The 21067-nt window shown below is 48.0% G+C and overlaps 1 pseudogene; it reads left to right on the top strand.

Annotated features, from left to right (window-relative positions):
• Positions 1 to 4: 4 nt before the first annotated feature.
• On the top strand, positions 5 to 13909 carry LOC136626633 (nuclear pore complex protein Nup155 pseudogene; annotated as a pseudogene).
• Positions 13910 to 21067: the final 7158 nt, after the last annotated feature.

The following is a 21067-nucleotide window of genomic DNA, read 5'->3' as shown; positions in this document are numbered from 1 at the left end:
CGACGCGATGGACGCAGCCAAGAAGAGGATCCAGCGCCTGCTGCACGAGGCCTCAGCCTACAGGGACTTGTCATCCGCCCTGGACCTTCGGGACAGCCCTGCTCTGTCAGGTAACTCCCCTGCTGATTACCCTCTGCAGGCCCCTCATCTGCTCGGTGTCGCCCCCACACTCCCGGTGGTCAGCGCTGTGCACACAGTGCCGCTTCCCCCGGAGATGTTAGATTATTTTAACCCCATGAAGAACACTCATTGCATGATGGGAGTGTTCCCTGAGATCAGCCAGGCTTGGCTGGCCATTAGCAGTGACCTCTTCCTGTGGGACTTCCGCACCGGCCGGAATGTCACTCGCTTTGGTGGCCTCAGGGACACAATCGTGTGTGCTGGACTGGTCAGACCTCAAGAAGGTGTCGTCCAGCCACAGACATCCCATCTGCTAATCATTGCCACTCCGGTCACACTTGTTGTATTAGGAGTGAGCTGTCTGCAGCCTGAAGATCCCCATGACAACCCTTCTGGGCAGATCCAGCTGCTAGAAGAGCCCTTGTATTCTGCCGCTGCAGAAGATACCTACGTATCTGTCGCCGGCACACACAATGGGCGCATCTTTCTGTCTGGTACATCCGGCTGCTTGTATGAAGTGGTCTACCGGGCTAAAGCCGGCTGGCTTAGCCCCAAGTGGCAGATTATTAACTGTACGCGGAGCGCGGCCGGCGTGCTGCTCGCCTCCTGGCTTCTAAGCAGCCATGACCCCGTCGTTCAGATCGCTGTGGATGACAGCCGGAACATCTTGTATACCCGCTCTGAGAGCGGCGTACTACAGGTCTATGACTTGGGTCCAGATGGCAGCGGAATAACCAAAAAGGCGTCAGTATTCCAGGACGCCATTGTATCCGCTGCTGTAGGGATCGCCAAGACAGCCGACCCGTCACTCTTCAGGCCCATCATTCAGATTGCTGTCATTGAAGATTCAGAATCTGTGAATTGTGACTTGGTGGCTATTACTGGCGCCGGCGTCCGCCTTTACTTTACATCCGCCCCGTCAAAGCGGCCCGCAGCTCAGCCCTGGCGATTGGATTTAGTCCATATTCGCCTACCGCCCGGATTTATAGACTCTGCCACCGTGGACAAGCCATCAAACGTCCATCAAGTGCTTTATAGCGATGGCGTTTTCCTTATGGCAGCTGCTGAAAACGCCGTCTATGACCAACTATGGTGCATCAACCATAACTGCGTCCCATTTCAGAACCAATTAATGGAAACACATGCCGTAAAACATCTGCGGGGTCATTCCTGTGTAATTGCGTCTGTCAAGGACTCTTCCGTCCAACAACATATGGTTCCAGCCAAGATGTTTGTTGTGCTCTCCGCACATGGAAGCCATATCTTCTCTCTGGTCAGACCGGTGGAGCAGCTTCAGGATCCTCTCATCGACGCTTATGAAGATGAAGATGAGCAGAAGACTGAACAACTTTTTAAGGTGTATCACCCGGACCAGGCCTGTGCAGCTAGTTTACACCTTGCGTGTTCTACTGCTGCCTCCGATCAGAAGCTGTCTACCTGGGCTACTGAGGTATTTTTCAGATATGGAGGAATAGCGCAGGTGAAGAATAACTCTTCACTTCCCGCACCCAATAACACCAGGGCAAATAACACCATATCTGTTGGGTCACCCTTACCCACACGTAGCCAGATACCAAATAAACGCTTCCAGGGTTCAACTCAACAACATTTTTCTGGAGGACACAATGGGATTTACATCTATTTTACCAGCATTATTCACCTCATCTGGGATAAAGACCTCATAGTCGAAAGAACATGCAAGAATGACAACGGTGACTTCATAAAAATGGATAGTGGCATCTCCGGAGAACTTCTGCAATCAGCTCTACGAGACCTCAGAGACTTACAAGAATTTCTGGAGAGAAATTTTAATTTTGGAACGGGCACCCTCAGAGATCTAAAGTCTAAATATGAGAGCACGATCCCTCGTGGCAACAGGGCGACCACCGACACAAGGCAGAAGCTGAAGAACAGTTCTGGAAAAGCCTTCAGTTTCCTAAAGCGTGATACCAACACCTGCCATCACCAAGAGGTACATGACGAGTGTCACACTGAGGCCCCGCTAACGGAGAAGACCTCCCTTCAAGGAATTCACCAGTTGGTGAAGAAGACCTGCCAAACCTTAGCGGTGTGGAACCAGTTCTGTGAGCCCCACTTTCACCAGGTAGTGTCTGGGCTTCGCAAGGAGTTGCAGAAGCAGCTGAAAAACATGACCTTTAAAGATCTAGTCATCCGGGGGAAGAAGCTGACCAAAACTCTCATCGCATCATTGATCGACTGCCATATCCGTCACAATGTAAATACGGATGAGGTGATCTCTTACCTGCAGCACATGTGCCCGATATTTTACAGCAGTGAAGATGCCATATTGTCCAAGGCTTATGTACTTATACAACGATCCCTTCAAGTCAACAACAAGTATGATAAAGAACAATTGCTGCGCGCGTCACTGCAGGAGTACCAGAAAGTATGTCACCTTCTTGACTTGGCTAGTGTTTGTGGCAAGTACAGACAGCAGTGTTTTTATGAGGGTGTAGTACAGCTGTGCCTTACATATGCTGGAAACAAGGATCCGCAAGGCCTTGGTTTGCGCTATCTGAAGAACGGTGAGCCCGAAGGCGATGAGTTGGGCTTACAAGCATTTGAAACCAAGATGCACAGCTACAAAATCATCATTGATTTACTGCAAGAGCTGGTCAACCAAAGGAAATCTGCTCCCCGAAGAGTAACCACAAAGCACGGCCCCTCTGGACTTCTTTTTCACCAGATACTGGAATTGCTTCCGCGCTCTGCAGATGAATTCTTCCATATTGTGTTATTCAACTGGCTCATCAAGGTTGATCTCACAGACGTCCTGCTGGAGCTGAAGTCACCTTTTCTGGAGTCTCATTTGGTGCGCATGTCCAACCATGAGGACAACGAAGTGCGCTACATGAATTTATTGTTCTGTTACTACCAGAAGAAGGGAAGTCCCATCAAAGCTGCCAGGGTGATGGCCAAACTAGCGGACTACGAGAGCCCCAACATCTCTCTGAAAGGAAGGATTGAATACTTATCTAGAGCCATCTTGTGTGCCAGAACCACCAATGGCCAGTATGGACGTGCTGAAGATTCAGAACTCATACATGAGCTGGAAGACTTAATGGATGTCGCTAAAGTACAGCTTGAAATCCAGAAAGTGCTACTCAGGAAATACTCCCAACATCCTCCAGCACAGACTGCTGCGGCGCAGCTTGATTCACAGGTAATGGACCTTACAGCTCTGTATGAGAAATTTGCAGACCCATTCCAGCTTTCAGAGTGCAAGCTTGCAATCCTTAGATGTGCTTCTTTTTCTAATGCTTTCTTGGTGCAGCAGATATGGAAGGAAATCATACAAACAGAGTTGAAGGACAGCGTAGAGATGGATGCTGCCGACAGGATGCAACTGCTGAACCTGAAGTTGGTCTCACTGGGCAAGAGCTATGCCAGCACTCCCATGTATCTTCCTCTTCAGTTTTTGGCTCAGTACCTGGAACAACAAGTCTGCTCCTTGGATTGGCCGGCAGACTTTGGGTTAAAGACAATATTGGAGATGAATGTGCCGTTTCCCACGTGATTTCAGAATTGGGAATCCCTTCTGGACGGAGGTGAAGAAGCCTTTCCTTCTGCCGCAATGTATTCATGGGCTGCTCCCCGCATATGGAAATGACCATAATATCGTCCAGAGCCTTGACAGACAGCAATTTAACACAACCTGTGTTCCAATGCATCAGATCACACGGGCGTATTTCCAAGCCAATATAGCTCCGGGCGTTTTTACATTGGGCCCAAAAGATAGTCCAGGAACATCGGCCGCTGCATGGGCTCCTATGCTTAGCTCCGCCCCTTCCATTGCACAGAACCAGCGGGGAGGAACAAGAGGTAAGCCTGCGATTGGAAGGGAGGGGAAATGGGCAATGATAAAACATCAATCTATTTTATGTTGATCCAGGGATTATTTTGGATCAGCCGCCATTCTCCATGCTCCACATCTTACTCTACTGCGAGAAATATTGGGCATCTTGTCCTGCTGCATAGATAACATCGATCTGCCGTACCAACTTTCAAAATGTTGATCCAGGGATTATTCTGACTGCCATTATGGAGTCAGGAAGGATTTTTTTCCCCCAATGGGCTAAATTGGCTTCTGCCTCATTGGGGGTTTTTTGCCTTCCTCTGGATCAACAAGATAAGGTGGTACAGCAGAATGATGGTATTCATGCATCAGGACAATATGTGCCACATTTAGAGCAGTAGGGAAAGATTTTGAGCATGGAGAACATGGACTTAAATGACAAGCCGAGGGAGAATGTGTAGAAGTTGGGAAAACATCAATCTAATTTACTCCCTTTTCTCAACAACCACTCATTCCACATTCACCATTGGCTTATCAGTTCAGCCGACATTCTCCATGCTCCACATCTTACTCTACTGCTAGAAATATTGGGCATCTTGTCTTGCTGCATAGATAACATCGATCTGCCGTACCAACTTTCAAAATGTTGATCCAGGGATTATTCTGACTGCCATTATGGAGTCGGGAAGGAATTTTTTCCCCCAATGGGCTAATTTGGCTTCTGCCTCATTGGGGTTTTTTTGCCTTCCTCTGGATCAACAAGATAAGGTGGTACAGCAGAATGATGGTATTTATGCATCAGGACAACATGTGCCTCATTTAGAGCAGTAGAGAAAGATTTTAATCATGGGGACTGTGGACTTAAATGATAAGCCAAGGGAGAATGTGTAGAAGTTGGGAAAACATCAATCTATTTTACCACCTTTTCTCCACTTCCACTAATTCCACATTCTACATCGGCTTATCAGTTCAGCTGACATTCTCCATGCTCCATATCTTACTCTACTGCTAGAAATATTGGGCATCTTGTCCTCCTGCATAGATAACATCGATCTGCTATACCAACTTTCAAAATGTTGATCCAGGGATTATTCTGACTGCCATTATGGAGTCGGGAAGGAATTTTTTCCCCCAATGGGCTAAATTGGCTTCTGCCTCATTGGGGTTTTTTTGCCTTCCTCTGGATTAACATGATAAGGTGGTACAGCAGAATGATGGTATTTATGCATCAGGACAACATGTGCCACATTTAGAGCAGTAGAGAATGATTTTGAGCATATAGAACATGGACTTAAATGACAAGCCGAGGGAGAATGTAGAATGTGTGGAAAGTGACAAAAGGTGGTTCAGCACATTGATGTTTTCTATACAGCAGGAGAAGATGCCCCATGTTGGGAGCAGAAGGGAAAGATATTGACCGTGGAGAATGTGGGCTTAATTGATAAGTCGATGGAGAATGTGTAGAAGTTGAGAAAACATCAATCTAATTTACTACCTTTTCTCAACAACCACTCATTCCACATTCACCATTGGCTTATCAGTTCAGCTGACATTCTCCATGCTTCAACTCTTCCTCTACTGCTAGAAATATTGGCCATCTTGTCTTGCTGCATAGATAACATCAATCTGCTGTACCAACTTTCAAAATGTTGATCCAGGGATTATTCTGACTGTCATTATGGAGTCGGGAAGGAATTTTTTCCTCCAATGGGCTAAATTGGCTTCTGCTTCATTGGGGGTTTTTTGCCTTCCTCTGGATCAACAGGGGGGGGGGGGGCAGGCTGAACTAGATGGACATTGTCTCTCTTCAGCCTGTGTTATTATGTATTTGTGGGCAGCATGGTGTCTTAGAGATTATCACTGCTGCCTTGTAGGGCCATAATTAAAAGGGGTTGTCCATTTGCAAATGATTGATAGCCTATCTTTAGAATAGGCCATCGCTAGCATATCCGCCAGGGTGTATTCACAGACATAGGTTAATGTAGTCAAGCACTCAGCTGATTTCTGCAGAAAGAAGACAGCTCTATTCCCAGGGCAGTTTTCAAAGGGAATTTGGACTGCACCACAAAGCAAGGCCGCTACAATGTGAAAGGAGCTATATGCTTCCTACAGAAATCAGCTCAGTGTACAATCACCCTGGCCTGGTAAACAGCTAATTGGTAAGGGTATTGTGTGATGGATCCACATCACTCTACTATTGATGACCTAAACTGATGATAGGCCACCAAAAGTTCACAACTAAACAACCCCTAGAAATTTGGCTATGGCAACATCTGCTGTGCATGGAGCTTGTTTTCCGTGTGTTTGCCTGGTTTTTTTTTTGTTGTTTTTTTTTTAGGATAGGGAACTCGCAAGGTAATGAGGACCCTTGACGTGGGTTGCGAGCTTACATATCTTGGCCAAAAGCGGTGGAAACTAACACCTCTGTATTGCATTCTACTTTGTCCATACACTTTGATTTTATATTGGCATAGCGTGGTGTTAGTACGTTTGGTGCACTTGGGGTGTTGGAGTATCTGCCAGGTCATATATTCATGCCACTGCATTGTCAGTGCATGACTTTTTTTTTCTGGCAGACCATACCCAGTGCATATATAAACACACTGAGCAGTCACTGGCATCTCCTCAATATATTATTTATTGTTCATTTGCATCCACACAATGAAGAATCAGTTTCAGTGATGAAAAAACGTGCACAAACACGGCCATGTGAAGAAGCCCTAAGACCTGGATAAGTTAACAATATGGTGGAACTTGACATGTTTGCGTATTTTGGCCAAGATATAAACCAATACCTCATGTTATTTAATGAAGGAAGATAGAACACTTACGAGATTGATATTTTCTTTATTTAAATGAGTAAAAAGGTTATGAGTTCATGGGTAAAATGAAAAGAGGAGCTTCTACATGAAGGTATTGTGAGGTGCAGATGGGTTCACATGGCAGCCCAGAATCAAGGGAAGGTTCCTGGGTCTGCCATGTATTGCAGTCTATTAAGCTCTGTCACAGTCAGCTCTCAATAAAGCATCGTTAATAATACTATATACTACTGTAGAAGTGACCAAACTGTTGCAAGGTCAAATCACCAATGGGGACCAAAAAAAATTAGGATTATTAATTTTTTTTTTAAATATTACAAAAATAAAATCTATTTAAATAAAAAAAATACCTTAAAGGGGTTGTCTGGGCAAGACAAGTGTATGCATGCACTTCTGTATGGCAATTACAAAGCACTTTGTAATATACATTGTGCATTGTTAATGAGCCATACAGAAGATATATACTTACAGGAGTGCCCCCTTCTTGTGTTGACGGTCCTGTTGTCCCTGGTTCCGACAAATTTCTTGCTTCTGTCTTCTCCTCTAGTCGAACTGTGGACTCGCGTCCCGTTTGTTTGCACATGCGCAGTAGCGCTCCTTGGGCTGTGAGTGCGTGCCTGTGTCTTCGCGCATGCGCAGTAGCGCTTGCTGTCTCGGGTTCCCGCGGCAGTTCGCGGTGAGGGTCCGCCGGTCTCAGCTGGAGGGTAAGTATTATTACTAGGGGCGGGGGCTGTGTCGGTGTGGGGTCTGTCACCATAACTTGTCACACAGGGGGGTGGGCTGTCACCATAACTTGTCGCACGGGGGAAATTGGGTGGTGGGATGGGGGGCTGTCACAATTACTTGTTGCACAGGGGGTGTGTAGGGGGAGGTGGGCTGTCACCATTACTTGTCGTTTGGGGGGTGGGGGTGTCACCATTACCCGTCGCACGGGGGTTGGGTGGGGGAAAGGGGTCTGTCACCATTACTTGTTGCATGGGGGGGATGTCACCATTTCTTGTCGCATGGGGCGTGGGTGAGTGTGGGGAGGGGGGCTGTCACTATTACTTGTCACACGGGGGAGGGGTCCTGTTACCCTAACTTGTCGCACGGGGTGTGGGGAGGGAGGGCTGTTACTATTACTTGTCACACAGGGGGTGGGGGGCTGTCACATAAACTTGTCGCACGGGGGAGGGGGGCCTGTTACCCTAACTTGTCGCACGGGGTGTGGGGAGGGAGGGCTGTTACCATTACTTGTTGCACAGGGGCGGGTTGGTGGCCGGAGGGGGGGCTGTTGCTGTAACTTGTTGTGCCGAGGGCGGGGTGGTCGCTGTCGGGCTGTCACTGTTCGGTTCGGGTGCAGTACTGGGACAGGTTTGTAATTGCCCAAGCAGTGATAGTAATCCCCAATAATTGCTACAGCAGTGATGATCACTTGGTGTCATTATCACTGCTGGGTAATTACTGTGTGTCACAATTACTGCTGGAGCAATTATTAAGGGGTAACTGTCCCAGCAGTGATAGTGATCCCCAATGATTGCCCCAGCAGTGATAGTGAAGCCCCATATTATTACTGCTGGGGCAATTATTGGGGGTCACTATCACTTCTGGGGCAATTATTGGGGGTCACTATTATTGCTAGGGCAGTTGCCCCAGCAAAAATAGTGACTCCCCTAGCAGTGATAGTGACCCCCAATAATTGCCCCAGCAGTGAGTGACCCCTCAATAATTGTCCCAGCAGTGCTAATTACTGGGGGTCACTATCACTTCTGCAATTATTGGGGGGCACTGTTACCGCTGGGGCAATTATTGGGGGGCACTATTAGTGCTGAGGTAATTGCTGGGGGTCACTATTAGTGCTGGAGCAACTATTGGGGGTCACTATTACCGCTGGGGCAATTATTGAGGGTTACTATTACTGCTGGAGCAACTATTGGGGGAGCACTGATGCTGCTGCGGCTGCTATTGTCGGGGCAGTGATGTTGCTGAGGCTAATATGGAGGGGGCGCTGATGCTGCTGTGGCTATTATGGAGTGTTTCACTATGCTATGTGGGGGCACTATGTTAGTTGGGGGCACACTGCACGATCACCATGTTGGGGCACTGTGGGGGGGGGGGGCACTGGTAGCACCATGTGGGAGCACTATGGGGGCTCTATGTTATGTGGAGGCACTAGGTGAAGTCACTGTGGTAGCACCATGTGGGGGCACAATAAGAGTTGTGAGGGGTAGTATTACTGGCGCTGCCACTGACTGACCCAGCCAGCCTCCCATCCAGTGTAATCCTGCCTGTGCAGGGATGGGAGGAGGTGAGCAGTGACTATTGTGAATGTTGGGTGCTGTGTTATCTATATATAGGTGTCTCCTCTCAGTGTAATCCTGCCTGTGCAGGGAGGCGAGCACTGTGGGGATACTATGTTATGTGGGGGTGCACTGTGGGGGTACACTGTGGGAGCACTATGTGGGAGCAATATGGCAGCACTATGATATGTGGGCAGGCTCTATGGGAGCACCATGTGGCGGCACTGTATGGGCGGGCACTATATAGGTGCACCATGTAGAGGCACTGTGGGGGCACTATGTAGGTGCACCATCTAGAGGCACTGTGGAGGCACTATGTAGGTTCACCATGTGGGGGCACTGTGGGTACGCCGTGTGGGGGCACTATGTGGGAGCACCATGTTATGTGGGGGCACTGTGGTAGCACCATGTGGGAACACTATGTGGGAGCGCTATGGGGCTCCATGTTATGTGGGGGCGCACTATGCGGGAGCAGTATAGGGGTACTATGTTATGTTGGGGGTGCATTATGGGGGTACTATTTGGGAGCACCTCAGTGTAATCCTACCTGTGCAGGGAGGGGAGGAGGTGAGCTGTGACTATTGTAAATGGTAGGTCCTGTGTTATCTATATATAGGTGTTCTCGCTTAGTGTAATCCTGCCTGTGCAGGGAGGGGAGCTGTGCTTATTGTGAATAGTGGGTCTTGTGTTATCTATATCTAGATGTCACCTCTCAGTGTAATCCTGTCTGTGCAGGGAGGAGAGGAGGTGAGCTGTGATTATTGTGAATGGTGGCTCCTGTGTTATCTATATATAGATGTCACCTCTCAGTGTAATCCTGTCTGTGCAGGGATGGCAGGAGGTGAGCTGTGACTATTGTGAATGGTGCCTCCTGTGTTTTTTACATATGGGTGTCTCCTCTCAGTGTAATCCTGTCTGTGCAGTGATGGGAGGAGGTGAGCAGTGACTATTGTGAATGTTGGGTCCTGTTTTATCTATATATAGGTGTCTCCTCTCAGTGTAATCCTGCCTGTGCAGGGAGGCGCGCACTGTGGGGGCACTATGTTATGTGGGGGCGCACTGTGCGAACAGCATGGGGGCACCGTGTTGTGCACCATATGGGGGCACCATGTAGGGGCACTTTGTAGGAGAACTGAGGGGAACACTATGCATGTGCACCATGTGGGGGCACCATATAGGGGCACTGTGTGGGGGCACTATAAAGGTGCACCATGTAGGGGCACTGTGTGTGCACCATGTGGGGGCACTGTGCAGGTGCTACTTGTGGGGCCACTATCTAAGTGCACCATGGGGGGCACTAACTAGGTGCACCATGTGGTGGCACTGTGGGTACACCTTGTAGGAGCACTGTGGGGGCACTATGTAGGTGCATCGTGGGGGCCACTGTGTGTTTGTGTGGGCCACTGTGGGAATACTCTCACTTTTAAATAGTTTCAATGGGAGAGCATTGCGATCTCCTGCTCCTGCTGGTGACAACTGTAGCAGGAGATTCCTTCATCTCCCCAGCATGTCTCCATATCACTGGACACTGTGACAATGATGTGACGATGATGTGATAATGATGTGACAATGATGTCACAGTGTTCAGTGATGAGGGGACATGCTGGGGAGTTGAAGGAATCTCCTGTCAGAGCTATCACCAGCAGTGGTAAGTGATCGCAATGCTCTCCCATTGAGGGCGGACACCCACTGGTGATATTTTCTATCTTGCGCTGCGAGAGCAAGTGAAAACGCTTGCCTCACAGCGCAAGAAAGAAGCCGCAATGAAACTGGGATATCGCCAGTCTTTTCAATGGGGCAAGCGGCAGCTACGCTAGCCCCATTGAAAAGATGAGGAGAATACCGTGGACTTCTGCCACAGCTGTGGCAGAAGTGCAGCATGCTATCCCATTGCTTTCAAGGGGATCGGCGCTGCTGCCGGTCCAATTGAAAGCAGTGGTTTTTGGCAAACCCTGCAGCATGATTTTCGGGGAAGGGCTTGAAATATAAGCCCTTCCTTCCCTGAAAATCATCAATAAGTGGTAAAAAAATGTAAAAAAAAAAAGTACTCACCTATCCGCCGCTCACACGCGTCCTCCGGCTGGCTCCCCGACACTGCTATCCAGCACTTTCAGCAGGCGGGGATTTAAAAATGCCTCCTGAAAGTGCTGTGCTGCTTGGCTGAGCGATTAGCCAATAGCAGCTAGTGCTTAGCTATTGGCTGAGCGCTCAGTCAATTACAAATAGTGCTTAGCTATTCATTAATGAATAGCACTATCTCAGCTATTCATGAATGAATAGCTAAGAACTATCTGTAATTGGCTGAGCGCTCAGCCAATAGCAGTGTCGGGGAGCCAGCTGGAGGACGCGTGTGAGCAGCGGATAGGTGAGTACTTTTTAAAAAAAATTTTTTACCACTTATTGATGATTTTCAGGGAAGGGCTTATAGTTCAAGCCCTTCCCCGAAAATCATGCTGCAGGGTTTTCCAAAAACCACTGCTTTTAATGGGATCAGCAGCAACGCCGATCCCATTTAAAGCAATGGGATAGCATGCTGCACTTCTGCCACAGCTGTCACAGCTGTGGCAGAGGATTTCTTCATCCCCGCCGTGCCCGGGGCTGCCGCTGGCCGCATTGAAAAGACAGGCAATGTCCCGCACGGCTGCCGGCCCCGTTGAAAGCAGTAAAGGGATTCCCCGCAGGGGTACGTGGCTGTTTTCACATGAAACGCCGCGCATCCAGGAGACTCACATGGATGGAGAGAGCGATACCAGGCCGTCACTCACAGCTTGATATTGCTTTTCCCATCACAGCACGCGCCTCTCTTAATGACGCCAGTCTTTCAGTCATGTGACCGGCATCGTCAGGAGCACGCACGCTCAAGAGGAGAGAGAGCAGCGCATCATGGGAACTACCCTGGTGGCGCCATCTTTAGGTCAGCTTTACAAGGAGAAGATAAGGAATAAAAAGGTTAGCAGAATATCGTTTTTATGTGTAATGCTGCATAGTATGATCCTTTTAATCTACAGGGCATTAACCCCTTGAGTGGCGGGTTTCCTACCACCCTGTCGTGCCCACCAGGGCAGGTTTTTTAAAATGGTCTAATTGTCTGATCACATTCCGGGGGTCCGATGGTGACAGCCCTTTACATGATGCAGTGACAGCCCTTTACATGCTGCAGTCACATAGACTGCAGCATGTAAAGAGTTAACACAGCAGAGATCGGAGGTTTTCTCTGATCTCTGCTGTAAGAGCTAGTACCTAGCTGTCCTCTCACAGCCAAGCGCTAGCTCTCCCTGCCACAGAGACCATCGGCTTGCTTCTGACAAGCCGATGGTCTCTATGGCAACCTGTAAACAAAGCAGGAGATTGTTGACAGGACTGTCACAGTGTTCAGTGATGAGGGGGCTGTAGCTGGGACGAAAGAATCCTGTCACTGCTATCCCATTACTTTCAATGGGGCCAGCGCTGCTGCCACCCCGTTGAAAGCAATGGGATGAAGGCAACCCCTGCAGTGATGATGTTCAGAAGGGGTGCTAGACATATAAGCCCTACCCTGAAAATCATCCCTAGCTGTGAAAAAAGAAAAAAAAATGTCCCCCCCCCCTTCCTGAACCGCTATTCGGCTCTTCTCCCCATCCCTGTCAGTCTGCATCTGTATCTGGGGGTCGGGGATTGAAAAGTCCTTGCCTCCTGAAAGCGCAGCCTCTGATTAGCTGAGCGCTGTGTCCAATCAGAGTGAGCGATCAGCTATTCATTGAATGACAGCTGAGCGCTGCCTCTGATTGGTCAGAGAACTCAGCCAATCAGAGGCAGTAGTCAGCCATTCATTAAATTCGTCTGAATGAGCCCTAGACCATTTTTCACTTAAAAGTTAACTAAATATAATAAACCTATTTGGTATTGTCACGTCTGTAAAAGTCCAAGCTATTAAAATATATAATTATTTGTCCTACACGGAGAACGTCTTAGGAAAAAAAACAATGCCAAAATTGCTTTTTTATTGTGCATCCCATCTCCTAAAGAAATTGGAATAGAAACACTGGTTAACAAACGTTTACAAAATTCATGTTATTGAAATAAAATGAGTCATTTCTTATCACTTCACATGTGTTCAACACAAAATGCAAAATTTTTTTTGTAATCTGCAATAGTCGTTTACATCACAAAATGCATGCCAATAGTAATAGGCCTCTGGTTAAAGGGGTTGTCCCGCGGCAGCAAGTGGGTCTATACACTTCTGTATGGCCATAATAATGCACTTTGTAATGTACATTGTGCATTAATTATGAGCCATACAGAAGTTATAAAAAGTTTTATACTTACCTGCTCCGTTGCTGGCTTCCTCGTTCCCATGGAGCCGACTAATTTTCGCCCTCCGATGGCCAAATTAGCCGCGCTTGCGCAGTCCAGGTCTTCTGCAGTCTTCTACGGGGCCGCTCGTGTAGAATGCCGGCTCCGTGTAGCTCCGCCCCGTCACGTGCCGATTCCAGCCAATCAGGAGGCTGGAATCGGCAATGGACCGCACAGAAGCCCTGCGGTCCACGGAGACAGAGGATCCCGGCGGCCATCTTCAGCAGGTAAGTATGAAGACGCCGGACCACCGGGATTCAGGTAAGCGCTGTGCGGGTTGTTTTTTTAACCCCTGCATCGGGGTTGTCTCGCGCCGAACGAGGGGGGGTTAAAAAAAAAAAAAAAAACGTTTCGGCGCGGGACAACCCCTTTAACACCTGTAAGAACATCACGTCATAGACTACGTCTTAGATTTCCTTGCTTGTCTCTTGTCCAGCTGTTCGGGAGCATCTCTGTGGAGTGTCCAGCAAGAGTCTGCCAGCATGGGAATTCTTCATGAAGGTATCGGAAAGCTGGCGAAGTCCGGTCTCTGGCTTTTATGAAATTCTTCATCAAACCTAGTTTGATGTGAAGGGGTGGTAGCAGGATTTTGTGAGCCTTGACCAAAGCTGGGTGCTGGATATTCTTCTCTCCAACTGCTATATTTTGTCTGTGAGTCCATTCCTTCCGCAAGTAGTGCAGTGCCCTTGCTCGGCTATCCTACTCACATAAGAAGCATATGTATCTTGTATATCCCTGCTGCAGTCCTATTAAAAGGGCAACTACCTTCCAATCACCACAGAGGTGTCAGCTGTACTTGGAATTCAGTAGCTGCTCTAAGTTATTGTACGTCTCTTTCATGTGGACACCATGCGCTGCTGGAATTGATAGAAGATGGTTTCCATTGTGCAAAAGCACAGCCCTAAGACTCAGTTTCCAAGAGTCTACAAATAGTCTCCATTCTTCTGGGTCATGAGTGATTTCTAAGGCATTCATGAGGCCCTCAATATCGGAACAGAACACCAGATTACCGTCCTTTCTGAAACGTCAAAACGAGAGCCAATAAAAAATGTTCACGGTCATATTCGTGTTCAGCACACCAAGATACTACAGATTAGGGCCTTTTAAAGTCAGTAACAATTTCAGTGTTGACCAGTGAAAGTGATCAAAAAGTCATACGTACCTTCAAATAGTACAAATAAAAACTACAAAGTCGCCCTGCAAAAAGCAAGCGCCCACACAGCATTACCAACGGAAAACTAAAAAAAGTTATGGGTCTTAGTATATTGCCATAGAAATAATTTTTTAATGGTGCAATGGTTAGCGGGCTCGGTCGCAAAGATCCAACGATCACTCTGAAATTGCTTCCTAATTGCAATGAGACAAACTATCCCCAGAAAATGGAGATTCCCCCACGCCTCCATGAGGTTGATGTGACTGGAGGCTATGGATAATCTTAAATACATGGAGACTTATGTGCGGGAGACGAAACAAACTTACTAAACACAATAGTAGCTGGGCGACTTGGATTCAGTTCCGTTCTTCTTCTAGAGTCCGGGCTTCATAATGGTGTTTAAACATCATAATCGGCGGTCTGGGTTTCTAAGCTTCATTCTAACTTAGTTGTTTGGAGATGGGTTCACATTGGGCAATTCCCATCATCCCCAGGATATAATTATCCTTTTTTAGTCACTTTCATCTGCTATTTTTTGTTTGTGTTTTGTTCTCGCCTTAGGTGTTTATTTTCCTTTTTGAAATACTCCCTCGTTTTTACATAGGGCCTTTTTTTCTTTGGTCCTTGTATTTCATGCGGAGGGATAGGGAACATTATTGGCGCCTGCAGACGGCCGGGTCGGATCCCACTGCGAGAATTCTCGCAGCCGGATGCGGACCCGTGCCCCTGCACAGCCCTGCGGCTTACCCGCTCCTGGCGTCTCTTCTCTGCCCTGTGTGCCGGCTGCAGGCCAGCCGGCGCATGCGCAGAGAGGAGCCGGGCAGTCACTACTGACATTTCTGTGTGCCTCTGCGAGACCCGCACAGATAGAGAGCATGCCCCGATTTGTTTTCTGCGTGTATTTTCACGCTGACATATCACGGCCATCTGCCTAGGATTGCGTTATCTAATGCAATCCTATGGCAGCGGGCAAGGGCGGAAATTCTGTGGGAAATCCCGCCGCGGCCATTGACTAGATAAACACTGGATTTCTTCATTGTTATATCTCACTTGATTTTATGAGGATTTGTATTGCATTATGTTTCCACAAAATGTTTGCGACAGTTTATGATGGAACCACTTTTGGCGTTTGTTAATAAAAATAACAATAAAATATTTTTGAACCGTAATCGTTAACCCTTTCCAATCCAATTATTTTTTCTCATTCATTCTCCCCAGCTCCAAATAAATTGGAGCTGGTGAGAATAGATGAGAAAAAATACATTGCCCTGCACCCTCCTGAACTGACAGAGTTCAGGAGGGTGCAGGTGCTCACTGCACCGTGGGGGGGGGGGGCTGCTTACCTGTCTGGCATCTTCCGCATTCTCCCTCTGCCTCCCAGCTCGGCGATCATGTGACCGCTGGGGTCAGGTGGCACCCAGCGGTCACATGATCGCCGAGCCGGGAGACAGAAGGGAGAATGCGGAAGACGCCGGACAGGTAAGCAGGCCCCCCCACGGTGCAGGCTCCCGGCTCGGCATTCATGTGACCCCTGGGGATCAGATGACACCGGCGGTCACATGATCGCCGGCCGGAATCTCTGTGCATTACATAGCACTAATTGAGCGCTATGTAATGTGTAAAGGAGAAGGCAGAAAGGGTTAAAAACCCTTTCTGCCTTCTCCTCGGGGGTCCTCAATGAGGACCAGTGCAGGAGTGTATCTGTACCCGATGTGTCTGATGATCGGGTGCAGATGCACTCCTGCACTGCAGTGTCGGGCCTGCCCCGACATCGGAGCTGTGGAGGGAAATTATGATGTCGGGGCAGGCCCGACATTGGATTGGAAAGGGTTAAATGTGTATTTTTTTTCTATTTCATTCCACTTAAAAATGCTTAAAAGTTTTTCAATGCATCGTATGGCAAAATAAATAAAGCTTTTAAAAAATACAGCTTGTCCCACAAAAAACAAACCCTCATACAGCATGTTGACAGAAAAATTTTAAAAACAGTTCTAGCTCCTGAAAAACTTTGAGAGGTTTCTGTTCTTTAACGGGTTATCTGCAAGCCCTGATATTTATTCTCTTACCTCAAGTTTTTAAAAATTCTGTTTACATGCAATAAAAAGAAACTTTTATAGATCTGAACCTCTAAATAAGATTCTAGATAAGAAAATGCTCTTACCAGACAATGAATTCAGTCTCATTCTGCGATTTAGGGCTAATGCCCACGGACGGATTTCTTCTGCGTTTCCGATGATGGAATTCCGCAGCTATTAGCTTTATTGAACCTAATAGCTTTCTGCCTGCCAGTGCTCACATGCGGAACTTTGCCGCGGATTTCTGCTGTGGGAAAAAAATGCTGCATGCTCTATTTTATTGTGGATTTCCACAGCCGAAGGTCTCCATAAATATAGTATTAATGGAGCCCACAGAAATCTGTGGCGGAATTCCGCGACCACTCGCCGGCACCAGTGTTTTTAAACCTGCTACTTCCATGGCGTAAATCCACGAGCGTATACCGCAAAGCTTGTGGGTATGAGCCCTAACCTTGAACTGTTTCATGCAGATTAGGGACTTCAGTTATTAATCTCATCGCTCCACGGACAGATTATTTGGTGACTGACAACAGCAGCAGGAAATCTGTGTTGCTAGGGGCTCGTTCACACGGCATAGCTGCTGGAAAATTGCAGTGATAGCGCTTCGCTGGTCCATGCGATATCGCTGCTACTTATCGCGGTGATGCTGCAACTTTGTAGCGCTACAAAGTCACATGTGGTGCTACAAAGTCAGCCCGGCCGTATCTTCTCCTCGGGTCCCCGGCAGTGATCATCTTCCTCTCTTCTGGCTGGGGATTCATATCACAGCCAGCACTCGATGAATGGCTGTGATTTTTGAATCCCCGCCGAGAAGAGAAGAAGATCAATGCCAGGACCTGGGGAGCAGATGCGGCCGGGCTGACAGCACAAGAGAGGTGAAGTATGTGTGGTTTTTTTTTTCTTTTCTGCAGCCAGGGCTTAAATTTTAGCTTTGGAAGCAGTATTTCCTACTGTCATAGTTGCATCGCACCGTGCAAAAATCACATTTTCGTGCAATGCAACAGAGAGAAAGGCTTCATAGGGAAACATTAACTATGAAACTTTACGAGTCGCGTGCATATAGCGGGACCCACGAGGTTTTTGTGTCTGATTGTCGCATGCTGCACAATATCGCATGTGTGAAGTAACCCATAGGAAAGCAGGGGCTTCTTATACATGTGATTTGTAGCAGTGTAGCAATGCTGCAAAATCGTGCGACTTTGTCACCCGTGTGAACGTGGGCATAAAGGGGACTCAGGTGCCAGCACTTCTACACATCTCCACAATACAGCAGCGCATACTAATACCAAAGATTGGTTTCAAGCAGGAGGTGTCGCAAAAGTAGCCACCACAGCTATACAGTGACCCTGTGAAAGTCTCAATAAATCTGTTACGCTTCCTGTGAACGCTCCAATCCAGTATCTCAGATAACTGTGCTGATTTGTAGCACAAGAGATAATACATGTCGACCAGTGCAGATCCCCAAACCCCAAGCAGGAAGAGGAGGTGGCAAAATAAGCCTGAGAAACCATGACCGAGGTAGGACCCGCAATACTCTGTGTGGGAAGCATGTGAGCGGGCCCAGGGTCAGGCTCGGTCCCAGCCTCCACCTTGTGTGACCCAAGGTGCCATGAGTTATATAGCTATTGCAAATTTGTGTGTCCCCACACACTTCATTCTGTGTAGGTGTCAGATAGCAGAACATTGCACTGGGAAAGCAGCCTCCACCCTACCCAGTCATTCAGTGTATTTGTGCCAGATAGCTGAACATTGCGCTGGGAAACCTTTGTGCACCCACAGCATAGGCGAGCCCATGAAACCCAAAGACAGTATTACACATAAAGAAATCAGAGTGCCCAAACATGGCAGAGTTTCACCCCGCCCAGGACCTCGGGCCACACTTCTGCCCAAGTCATTCAGCGTATTTGTGCCAAATAGCTAAAACACTGCAATGGGAAATCTTTGTGCACCCACAGCATAGGCGAGTCAATGAAACCCAAAGACAGTATTACACATGAAGAAATCAGAGTGCCCAAATATGGCAGAGTTTCACCCCACCCAGGACCTCGGGCCACACTTCTGCCCAAGTCATTCCGCGTATTTGTGCCAGATAGGTAAAACACTGCAATGGGAAAGCCGTCTGCACCCTACCCAAGTCAGTCAGTGTATTTGTGCCAGATAGCTAAAACACCAAAATGGGAAGGCTTGTTATTTGTATAGCGCTAACTTATTCCGCAGCACTTTCCAATAATTTTTATTTATTACCCCCCAGCAAGCTGGGTACTCATTTTACCAACTTCAGAAGGATAGAAGGCTGAGTTAATCTTCAGCCGGCTACCCGAACCTATTACAGTTGTGCATCTGGGACCTGTGGTTCTACAGGCTTCCTCGTGCACACCTTCACAGGTAGGGGTTAATTGAGCTAGCTGGATGTGGTATCCTCCAGCAGCCAATCCCCCTGGTTTGCAGCAGATAAATACCAGCAAACTCTTGGGAGAGATTGCTGGTCATTTTAGTGCCTTATGTATCACTGTTTATCTCACACAGAGCTAGTGGTTGTATGCTTGTTTGAAGTGTCTCTCTCCTCCTCTGAAGATGGTCTGGACACCTACTGTCCCTCCCTTTCTTACAGTTTCTGGGGTCAGTGCATTGTGTAGTGTGCGGTACTGTGACCACATAGAAGCAGGCGACCTGCAGGTTTCTCCCTATCCCTGGGCAGGTGCGGCCCGCAGACGTCTGATGTCCTATGTGTGGGTCAGATGGGTGATGCCTGACACTGCTCCCTATGTCAGCATGGTGGCTGACTCTCCCTATTCCCCTGGAGTGGGGACACTTGGCTGCTTTGGTTTGCCATTGGTATGCATGTGAGCTCTGGGTGGGGTCCGTGTTGTATGCACTACCTGTTGTATGTTAGTGTGAACAGTGACTTGTGTTGTATGTCTGTGCAAGTGGCCAGACATTTGATGTGTACAGTCCTGTTCTATGTGGTATGTGTTACACTATATGTTGGTGTTTACAGCGACGTATGTTAGGTCTGTGCAGTACTGTTCTGTGTACAGTGTGTGTGTGAACAGTGTTGTGTTCTGAGTGTTTAGTGCATCTCTCTAGCTCCCTGATTAGGGATAGCCAAGTCAGTAGAGAAAGACAGTGGGGTTATGGCTCCGCTTTATGGCTCCGCTTTTAGGCAGAGGTGCCCCTCTTTCCCTGATCAGTTAGGGAGAGTTGTTCATTCTTCCTCCTGGAGAGATGCAATTGGTCCGTGCAAGTACTATATCTGTGTGGTTGCAGTTTCAAATGGACACGTTTGCATCCTACCTGTGGAGCAGCGCTTGAGTGCACCCAGCGGACGTAACAGAAGCATGTGGGGATTGAACCCGCGACCTTCAGTTTGTGAGCGAGAGCTTAAGACTGCATTCTGCTACCTTAACACTCTGCCCCACACAACATTTCCTCATAGCCACAGGATGCATCCCCAATGTTTCCTGTTTTCATACAAGACCTCTTCGTCTTCTGTACTCAGTTACTCTTCCTGTCCCAACCTTCAGCTATCAGGTAGTATGTTGTGTAGACTTGAGGACACACAATGTTAGTGCCCCCTAGTATAGAGACTAAACCCCATAACACTTGTAATGTAACTTAAAGGGGTTGTCCCGCGCCGAAACGGGCTTTTTTTTTTTTTCAACCCCCCCCCCCCCCGTTCGGCGCGAGACAACCCCGATGCAGGGACCTAAAGAAAGCTTACCGGAGCGCTTACCTTAATCCCCGCGCTCCGGTGACTTCTATACTTACCGGTGAAGATGGCCGCCGGAATCCTCTTCCTCCGTGGACCGCAGCTCTTCTGTGCGGTCCATTGCCGATTCCAGCCTCCTGATTGGCTGGAATCGGCACGTGACGGGGCGGAGCTACACGGAGCCCCATTCAGAAAAGCAGAAGACCAGGACTGCGCAAGCGCGGCTAATTTGGCCATCGGAGGGCGAAAATTAGTCGGCTCCATGGAGACGAGGACGCTAGCAACGGAGCAGGTAAGTATAAAACTTTTTATAACTTCTGTATGGCTCATAATTAATGCACAATGTATATTACAAAGTGCATTAATATGGCCATACAGAAGTGTATAGACCCCCTTGCTGCCGCGGGACAACCCCTTTAAGACAGGATTTGCCATTATGGGTGGAGTGATATGTTCTCTGCTCTGCATATGGAGTCCACCAGAGTTTCTGTCCCGCAGCAGCTGCCGCCATGTCTTTAGGAGATGATACACGTCTTTATGTATGCAGGATAAGTCTATTTGTACTTCTGGAACACTGATCAGCAGCAATCGCTCTCATTATGGCCAGCACGTAAGACGAGCGGATAAAAAACAAACAGCACAATATGTATAATTTTAATGTCTTTATTGAAATAGCAATAAGCAACATTGTAATAAAACATTACCGGCCCTTTAATAAATAATAGAAGGCTCTCAGAGACTCTAATGTCAGCCCGGTGGAGAC

The sequence above is a fragment of the Eleutherodactylus coqui genome, chromosome 4 (genome assembly GCF_035609145.1).
Source record: "Eleutherodactylus coqui strain aEleCoq1 chromosome 4, aEleCoq1.hap1, whole genome shotgun sequence".
Classification (NCBI taxonomy): domain Eukaryota; kingdom Metazoa; phylum Chordata; class Amphibia; order Anura; family Eleutherodactylidae; genus Eleutherodactylus; species Eleutherodactylus coqui.
This window is presented reverse-complemented; position numbering and strand designations above follow the sequence as displayed.